Source organism: Amblyomma maculatum, chromosome 5, assembly GCF_055883805.1.
Source record: "Amblyomma maculatum isolate TAMU_Amacu chromosome 5, ASM5588380v1, whole genome shotgun sequence".
Classification (NCBI taxonomy): Eukaryota; Metazoa; Arthropoda; class Arachnida; order Ixodida; family Ixodidae; genus Amblyomma; species Amblyomma maculatum.
Window position 1 is genome coordinate 104,127,013 of NC_139348.1, and position 8,247 is coordinate 104,135,259.

The 8,247-nt window shown below is 43.6% G+C and overlaps 1 long non-coding RNA gene across 1 annotated transcript; it reads right to left on the minus strand.

The window, feature by feature from the left end:
• Positions 1-376: 376 nt before the first annotated feature.
• On the minus strand, positions 377-6,726 carry LOC146189093 (uncharacterized). Its single transcript, XR_014707636.1, has 3 exons — positions 6,570-6,726; positions 5,038-5,163; positions 377-552 (listed from the first exon to the last, which is right to left on the minus strand). It is a non-coding gene; the product is annotated as an uncharacterized LOC146189093 (long non-coding RNA).
• Between the last annotated feature and the right edge of the window lie 1,521 nt (positions 6,727-8,247).

Sequence of the window (8,247 nt, forward strand, 5' to 3'; positions counted from 1 at the left end):
GAGTAAAGCAGACAATAGAATATGCAACAGGTTCAAGTTTCCTGTTGTCTGCTTTACTTTCACACACAAAGCACTGAACAGTAGTGTGCAAATAAAACTTCCATCAAAGAGGCACATATGCTAGCTGAGCTTTACACAAATGCACCATTCCTGAAAACATGCTAAGTGCATAGGCATACCAGCATGCAAGGTTGTAAAAAAAGCATTTTTTTTGCCTTTATTGCAAAAACTGCATGAATAAATAGTCTACACTAAAAAAAATATCGATGTTAAGGAATGGCATGGTAAAATGCAGGCCAACTGGAGTATTAAGAATCTACTTGAATAATTTTTTTAATTATCCTTGGTTGTGACAGCTCTTCCCTTGGGGAGGTGGTGGAGGAAAAGGTATTTATTGAAACCTAATATTTCGGAATTAGCGAGATGATCGAGTTCTGTGTGGGCGGCCTCCGCAGGCCGGGATTCCAGGAGCAGTTACTATCCTGTGCATTTGCTCGATCAGCTGTTGCTAGTCTTTCAGGCCTAAGATGGAAAGAGCAGGCTGGGCTCCTCCTGCAATAGAAGGGAAAATGAAATTCAAGTTATCTGTGCTGAACTTTGATTACACATCTCCAAGGGCAACTGCCAGTTTCTCTCAATTGCTTTTTCCAGATGGCACTGTACGCATGCATCTCCATTCAGAACTGTCACATACTATATAGAAAGGTCATATAACTGCAGCAAAACCCATGCAGAATAACAAAAGATACAAACGTAGTTTGACCAGAACCTGGCATTCAGTATTTTAATGTTTTTATGTCGTCTCTTTGAACATGCCACTCTGAACAAACATGGCATGTTATGCTTGCTGCTATGCGCCCTCAGCAATGCCCAAGACATGGAGTGCACATGCAGAGATATTAAGCATAAAGGATGCTGTATATGAACATAAAGCACAGCCAGAGCATTGCAGTATTACACAGGTACGCATTGGCGGCAGAAACCTGCATTTTGAGCGGTTTAACAGGCAGATTTCTAGTCATTGTTCCTGCTCTGAAAAGAAGTGATCAATAATAACATCATTTAAAATTGTTACCTTTTTGTTCTGTAAACTGCACATTTCGCTGGTTTCCATGTACCCTCTACTGAAGACATTCCCTGGGCGTGTCGGGGGTATATCGACATCAACATCTAGGCTACAAGCGTCTAGAAAGCGTCTCCTTAGAGCAGCTGCGACGAATTAACTTATCTGATAACATGCAAGCTGCTGCAGCAGAATAAAGATAGACATTTGACATGTGGCTAAAGCCCAATGTGGAAGCATAGCCCGCCGCAGTGATTGCGCAGTGTTCATGCTTCTACAAGAGTTAAAAATAAAGTTATTTGTTTACCCACAGCGCTATATGTGACATTACAATAGCAAGGCTTATAGTTACACAAAACACAAAAAGCTGATAACCACAAGCTCCTGATGTATTACCGGCAGCATGCAGCATGGATGTATGTCATGGATTTCTCAACTATGCACAACAAATTACAAAAAAAAATAATGGTATTTATAAATGCAGCCAGCTGTTCACAAGAAACACTGTAGCTTTTTTATGGGGAAGGTAGTGGGCGCCAAAGAAACTGCCCCTGTAAAGGCGCCTAATTTGCCCCTATGTAATATCGGGGACAAGCGTGTGGACTACACAAACTGCAATCAAAGCACATAACTTTCACATCGACCAGGGACCATACTTGTCGATGTGAAAGTTGAACGTTAGTTCTTTCATGTGTGCAAGAGAAATAAGGTCACAATTCGTTTACATCGCGATTCTAGTCCAAAATCTACAGACATACTGTCCAGACTTTCGCCCCCGCAGTATAAGTCACCACTTGGGTAAGAGATTAGTAAAAGAAGTGTATAAAAGACATTAGTGCTGTTGGACAGCCATAGCTATAAAAATGGCATCGACATTGGACTACTACCTTAAGGCAGGGCCTAGGGCATTACAAAAGCAAGAGTTAGTGTCCGCTGATCCTCATTTGAACGAACAAAAAGAGGGGGGGGAAGAAATCTACCTCAATTACATGTTTTGAGTGACACCAAGCCGCAGTTAGTATTAAAGATATCACACAGTTTTGTGGAAAATTTGGGAGCGCTTTGCAGCTTTCTTACAGGATTGAACAAAAGAGCTCACCATCTTCAGAAAGGCACATTATATAGAAATGAAAATAGTGAATTTACTGCATCTGGCCACAACAACTTGCACACGGAGAGGAAGATGAACTGAAAATTTTATACATGAATGTACGTATTTACAACAGGTGAAACAATGACTATGATCTATGCCGAAGAGTAAAGAGATCAAAATCTAGCTCAGAACGAGTTCTCCAGGCCGCGGGGCCGTTTCATTAACTTCGGGACTTCGCCCACATTTCTTCTCCCCGATGACAACGAACTCACACATGACTGGCTAACAAACATTTTGGCATGTCTTTCCACTTTCATAAGTTCTTCACCCTCTCCCTAATACAAGCAATGCAAAAGGGACAACAAATTCGTTTCACAACAAACGGAATTTAGAGAATGGACCTCGAAATGATTGGCTCACTAGGTCACATGCCAAACTCTCTCCCCTAGGAAAAAAAAAAAGAAAATAAATAATTAGAACCCATCAAAACGGTGTCCCACGTGCGCAACCATTGCCCAAAGCTTGCATCCTTGGCGGCTCCTTTTACAGGGTAATTATTGCAATTATTGGCGTCCGAGTCAGCACCATTGCGGACCACATCAGAAGAGCCAACCCACATCATACCGTCACTGTTACACACTTGCCCTTTTTCAACGCCGCTATCTCCCACCATTGTTAACATCCAGGGTTGGAATCCTCAACGAGACCCCACTCAGCGCGCCTGCACTGAATAATTGTCACTTTTATGGGCTCCCCAACAAGGAAGAGGGCCTTACACCCTTCAACCTGACAGTGTTTTTTCTTTGAACGATAAGCAGTTCTTCCAAAAGAGGTGCTCGTTTCAAAGCTGTGCTGCCTCCGGGTGATGGGTCCAGTCAGCGTACTAAGGATCCCTTAGTACGCTTAGTACTAAGGACCCCTTAGTTGTATACTGTTCGTAAAGCTCCTTAAATAAAAATGAGCCCCCTACATGAGACAGCAACGAGAACAAACTGCCTGTCCCCGCGTCTTCGAGTGCGACAGCAAAGTCCTCGGAAGAGGGGACTTCTTTCCTTCTCTGCCTACGTTTCCGTTAAGCACTGTAGCTGCTGTAGCTGCCTATCTGTGCGCGTCTCTCCGCCTCCTGTCCAAGGGCAAGTGGGAGACGGCCGCAGCTGGGCATTGAACAGGTGACCCAAAAAAGAGCAGACTAATAATGGTGCCTAGCATACCCACCGATCCCTTACAGAAATCATTAAAGAAATGAAAGCAACACATCAGATAACACTACAATGTTTCTAAGTACAAAGTCGACAACTCCAAGTCATATAAATATATGTACATCTCCGCACATTAACTAGACAGAAACAGTGCAGAGTAAACTAGTAATTCAGTGTCTAGCAACACTATTAAAAGGGGATAAAGGCCACGGGGGGCTATGATTATTAGTACCGTTTTGCCTTTAAACTACAATAATATACTTGTTGCAAGCTTAAAATCAAAGATTCACGCCTGTCCCACCCACAGCAATGGAACACACATCTGACTCAAGTCTGCAGAGAAAGAGCAAGCTAGACTATTGCAGACGCACCCTTGGTTATTTTTCTGGCATTTCTGAGGGTGAAGAATCTGACTTGTCAGTACCATGTATACGAATAAGAACCCTATGACAGTAAATGCATCAAATTTTCTGAAGTGGCTTTTCTTTGCTGACCACATATGAGGTGAGCTATAATTTATCCAACTTGGCCTAGGTTTATTCTATGAATAACAAAGCTATAGCAGGTACACAGTCGTCCACTCAGGCTGAACATGCGAGTGCGTGGCATCCACTTTTTGAGATGCCACTGCATCCATCGCAGCTGCACACCGTAGCGAAGAGGCAGACAGCGTGAAGTACCAGCCTCTAGTCCCTCTACCACCACTGGGGTCCCAAACTAGGGACCCCTTGTTTTTGTCAGGACAGGCCCCCTCAGGGTCAGCTAGTAACCTCCTGTATTTGTATCTGATGGCAATGTTTTCCACCACCACCCACAATACGCAGCTGCGCATCATAGCAGATGTGAAGCAACAGCTCCTGGTCCTTCTGTGCATAAGCCACTTTGCCTTGATGCATGCCTGCGCACCATAGTAAAGAGGCAGACGACATGACACAGCAGCTCATGGTACCTTTACACATGAGCCCCCCATTGTACTTCGATACGCACCATAGCAAATATACACACTACGCCACACAGCTGCTCCTGGTCCCTCTATGCATAAGCCATTTTGCCTCAATACGCACCTGCGTACCTGAGCGAAGAGGCAGACGTGAAGCTGCAGCTCCTGGACCCTACATGCACAAGCCACTTAGCATCAATGCACGGCTGTGCACTGTAGTAAAGAGGCGAAGGACGTTAAGCAGCAGCTCCTGGTCCCTCTACACATCAGCCATTTTGCCTCAATGCGCATCTGCACACCGTAACAAACAGCCAGATGTGACAAAGAAGCTCCTGGTTTCTCTACAAATAAACCACTTTGACTCAATGCACGTCTGCACACCGGAGCAAAGAGGCAGATGACGTGAAGCTGGAGCGGCTGGTCCCTCTACGCACAAGCCACTTAGCCTTGATGCATGGCTGTGACGGATGCATTGCTATTTTGCAAACTGCATGCCACACATTCCCATTCAAGCTAAGAGTGGACGACTGTGTCCAATGACAAAAAGTAACATGGTGGACAATGTAAAAAGAATTTGCTGCATAAAGTTTGTTGAAACCAGTTCTACATCCTACATGTAAACAAGCTAAAACCTTAATGTCGAAGGGATGTCCTGTGTGTTTAAAATCATCACGCTCAAACAACTTCAACACTGACAATCATGATTCAATATTAATAATATAGATAATGATACAATACTCACTTTTAGCCATACCAAAGAAATGAGAATGCAAAGGGATGTTGCTGTTTTTCCCCCGTGGATGACAGTTTTCCATGTTCAAAGTGCTGCTTCCTGTTGGCCTACGAAATCGGCTACAGCAAATGGCATCTGAAAAATTTTTGGAAGCCTCATGCTAGTCTTCAACGAGAAAAGCATTGCCATACAGAAGCAGAACACAAATACTTTTACAATACATTAAAAGCACCAACTGCGGTGCTGTTTTTAGGATGAGTAGGTAGAGGTTTTGCTGTAGCAAGCCAAATGTTAGCCTTCAATAAGGAAAGCATTCCCATACAGAAACAGAACACAAAATCTTTTACAACACATTAAAAGCATCAATTGCACAAATGCTTGTAAGATGACCACGTACAGGTTTCTGCTATAGCCCGCATCATGTGACCAGCGGTTATCAGAAGCCTTGTATGTGAGCATGATGCCCTAGATTCAATTTATGGCTATCACTGTATTAACAAGCATGGGTTTAAAGCTACTTTAATATGATAATCTAAGAACATGGTAAGAGCTTTCAGTGCGACACATAAGCTCAGTATCATGCACTATAAGGTGCTGCATGGCTCTAGTGCAGCTTTGGCATTATCTCGCAGTCAATAATGCAGTGAAGTTCTGAGGAGCCTTTGAATATCTGTAAGGTCAAAGCAACAACAATTTTGTTTTCATCTCACTTTTGCTCAACTCTTTTTTTTTTTTTTTTTTTTTTTTTTTGAGCCCGCGGCTTGCATGGCCTCCCAGTACGCCTGTTTTGCATAAAAGAAGGCGTTGCAGGCACCAGAGCTCACAGCCCAACTGTATCGCGGCGGCGGTATGTCAAATTCGTGCCAGAACAGCGCAGAACAACGGGTCAAGAAAAAGACAAGTGCTGACTTTTTTTTTTTTTCTCTCATCTCCTTGTGCGGTTGTTCTGCGCGGTTCGGTCCCACATGCATAACCAACATGCGCAAGGTGCTGTCCTAGTTTGTCAAAGCTGAAGGAGAGTACTAAACCTTTAGTTATTTAGTAGCTACAGCCGTTCCTTCTAGAAACTGTAGTTGCCGTAAAGCTCGAGAGAGAAAGATCAGCGGCTGTCCATTAAAAAAAAAAAAAAAAAAAAAAAAAAAAAAAAAAAAAAAAAAAAAAAAACTCGCGACGTTTTCACAAGTGTAGGCATGTCGCACGATAGGCTCGAGGAGTGCAAAAGTTTTCTCGTATAGTTTTTACAACTCAGCACGTTGCGCATGGTTAACAAATTAACTCCTTTAAAGCTCGGGCAGGCACTCCTTTATCAGAGACAGAGAAGTTGCGCTGCTTACTGGCGCAGCGTCCAGTAATGCCGAAAAGATGGCCCTCAGACTTGAGGCTGCACTTTAGTTAGTCGGCGCGGAGCCATCCTGTCAGTCTCGCCTAAAACACTCGACCGTTCGGCTGCTGTACAGAGCTGTTTCCTTACGCAAAAGCTCACCACTATCGGTGCATCGAAAAGTTCAACTAAAGAAACAAAAGTTCGGTGAAATACTTACTTTGGAATCAGCGGGTGAACAAAGTGTGCCAGCCGCACCAAGCCACAGCAAAAACAATGCTAGCAGTGCATTACAGCCGTAGGTATTTGTAACTGCGCAGAAAACGCAGAACACGGAAACGTGAAGCCATCTTCCATGACTAAACTTCAACTTGTCAGGTGGATTGGATTGGCTCATTTCAGATTTTTTTGAGGATAGGTTCGGTTTCGCTCTTTCTGAGCTTGCAGCTTGCTGCGTCTATTCAGCCACTGATTAAAATTTCACCGAAGCATCATGATAGAAACATGTTTAATGGTCATTTAACTTTTAATCAAAAATTTTGGATGGAAGAATTCAACGATGAAACATGCGGAAAATAAAAAGAACTGTTTAATGGAAACGCTTTCTATCGCATCGATTCGCTCTGGCATCATATAATGCAGACTTGACGGCATTACTGATTTATACGCAGTTCAGACGAGCACGACGACTACAAACTATATCATAGCTGTGTAAAAGCAAATCCAGTGGCGGACGTACGGCGGCTGTCCGCTGGGCGAACGGATTCGACCATCCGCTTTCGTACGTACGCCGGAATTCCGGCGGACGTCCGAAATCGGCCGCCGAGTTGCGGCCGAGTTCGGTTGTCCGTCGGACGTCAGTGGCCGTCTGGGGTGGCATCAACCTAAAGAACAGCGCTCGCTCGCAAAAGAAAAAAAAAAAAAAAACAGTCAGGAAAACTTGTTGCCCCTGGAGCAGAGTTGTAGGATGTTAGCAGCAGCAACTCAAAAGACGATGCTGATTTTGATTCCAATATTTGAACTCGGGAAAAACATCCGGGAACGTTGGCGGCTGAGCAAGCGTACGATTCGTTGCTGCCGATCATTTCCTTTTTCCTTAGAGCTCATTCAGGCAATGAAAACTTGTCATGATTAACATTTGTCATCTGTAGTGCCACGAAAACAAATGGGGAGACGTCTTTAAAAATAAGTTTGTTTTGGCCGAGCATCGACCTTAGACACTCCTTAGCAGGCCTTTTGGCCTATATAGGGCGTCAGTGTAAGGTTTGTCAAAGTATCGGACTTCTTCAAACTGTTTTTTTCCCGCGTTCGTTATAACTACCATATACCTAATATATCTTACAGACACCGACCGAAAATTTAGATTCCTCATTTTTCGAATATACTTGATTGGTCGGACTTTTCGCGGCTCCGCGATATGCTTCATAGAGCTAAGGTATATGAAAACCTGAAATTTCGGATGCATTGCGAGTGATTTCTCGATTTTCTGGAATTTACTCCCCCTTCCGCTATTTGGGGATGCTTCACCGCAGGAGTCCACGACTATGCGGTGAAGCATCCACAAAACGCGGCGGTTCAGCGAACCCCAGTGACAGGTTTGCTTTCGGCGTCTGTACGTGGTCGAAGCTTGCACGCTCGTCTGTGACGTGTCACTGAATGACTTGTAAATAGGCTTTTGGTGAACGAAAAGGTCTGCGAATTTTATTCGATTACATCGCGTTTTGTTTCTTTCATATCAGGAGTTCGCCACAAATATTACTCTGGCTATGCTTTTCGTTTCTGTAATTTTTTTGGCATTCTCAAAAGTGATCCAAGTTGAAACGGAGAATGGTTTAAATTAATTTCATCAAACATTACTTACGTAAAAAATTGTGCTTTTAATTTTGTTGCTTGCTGAG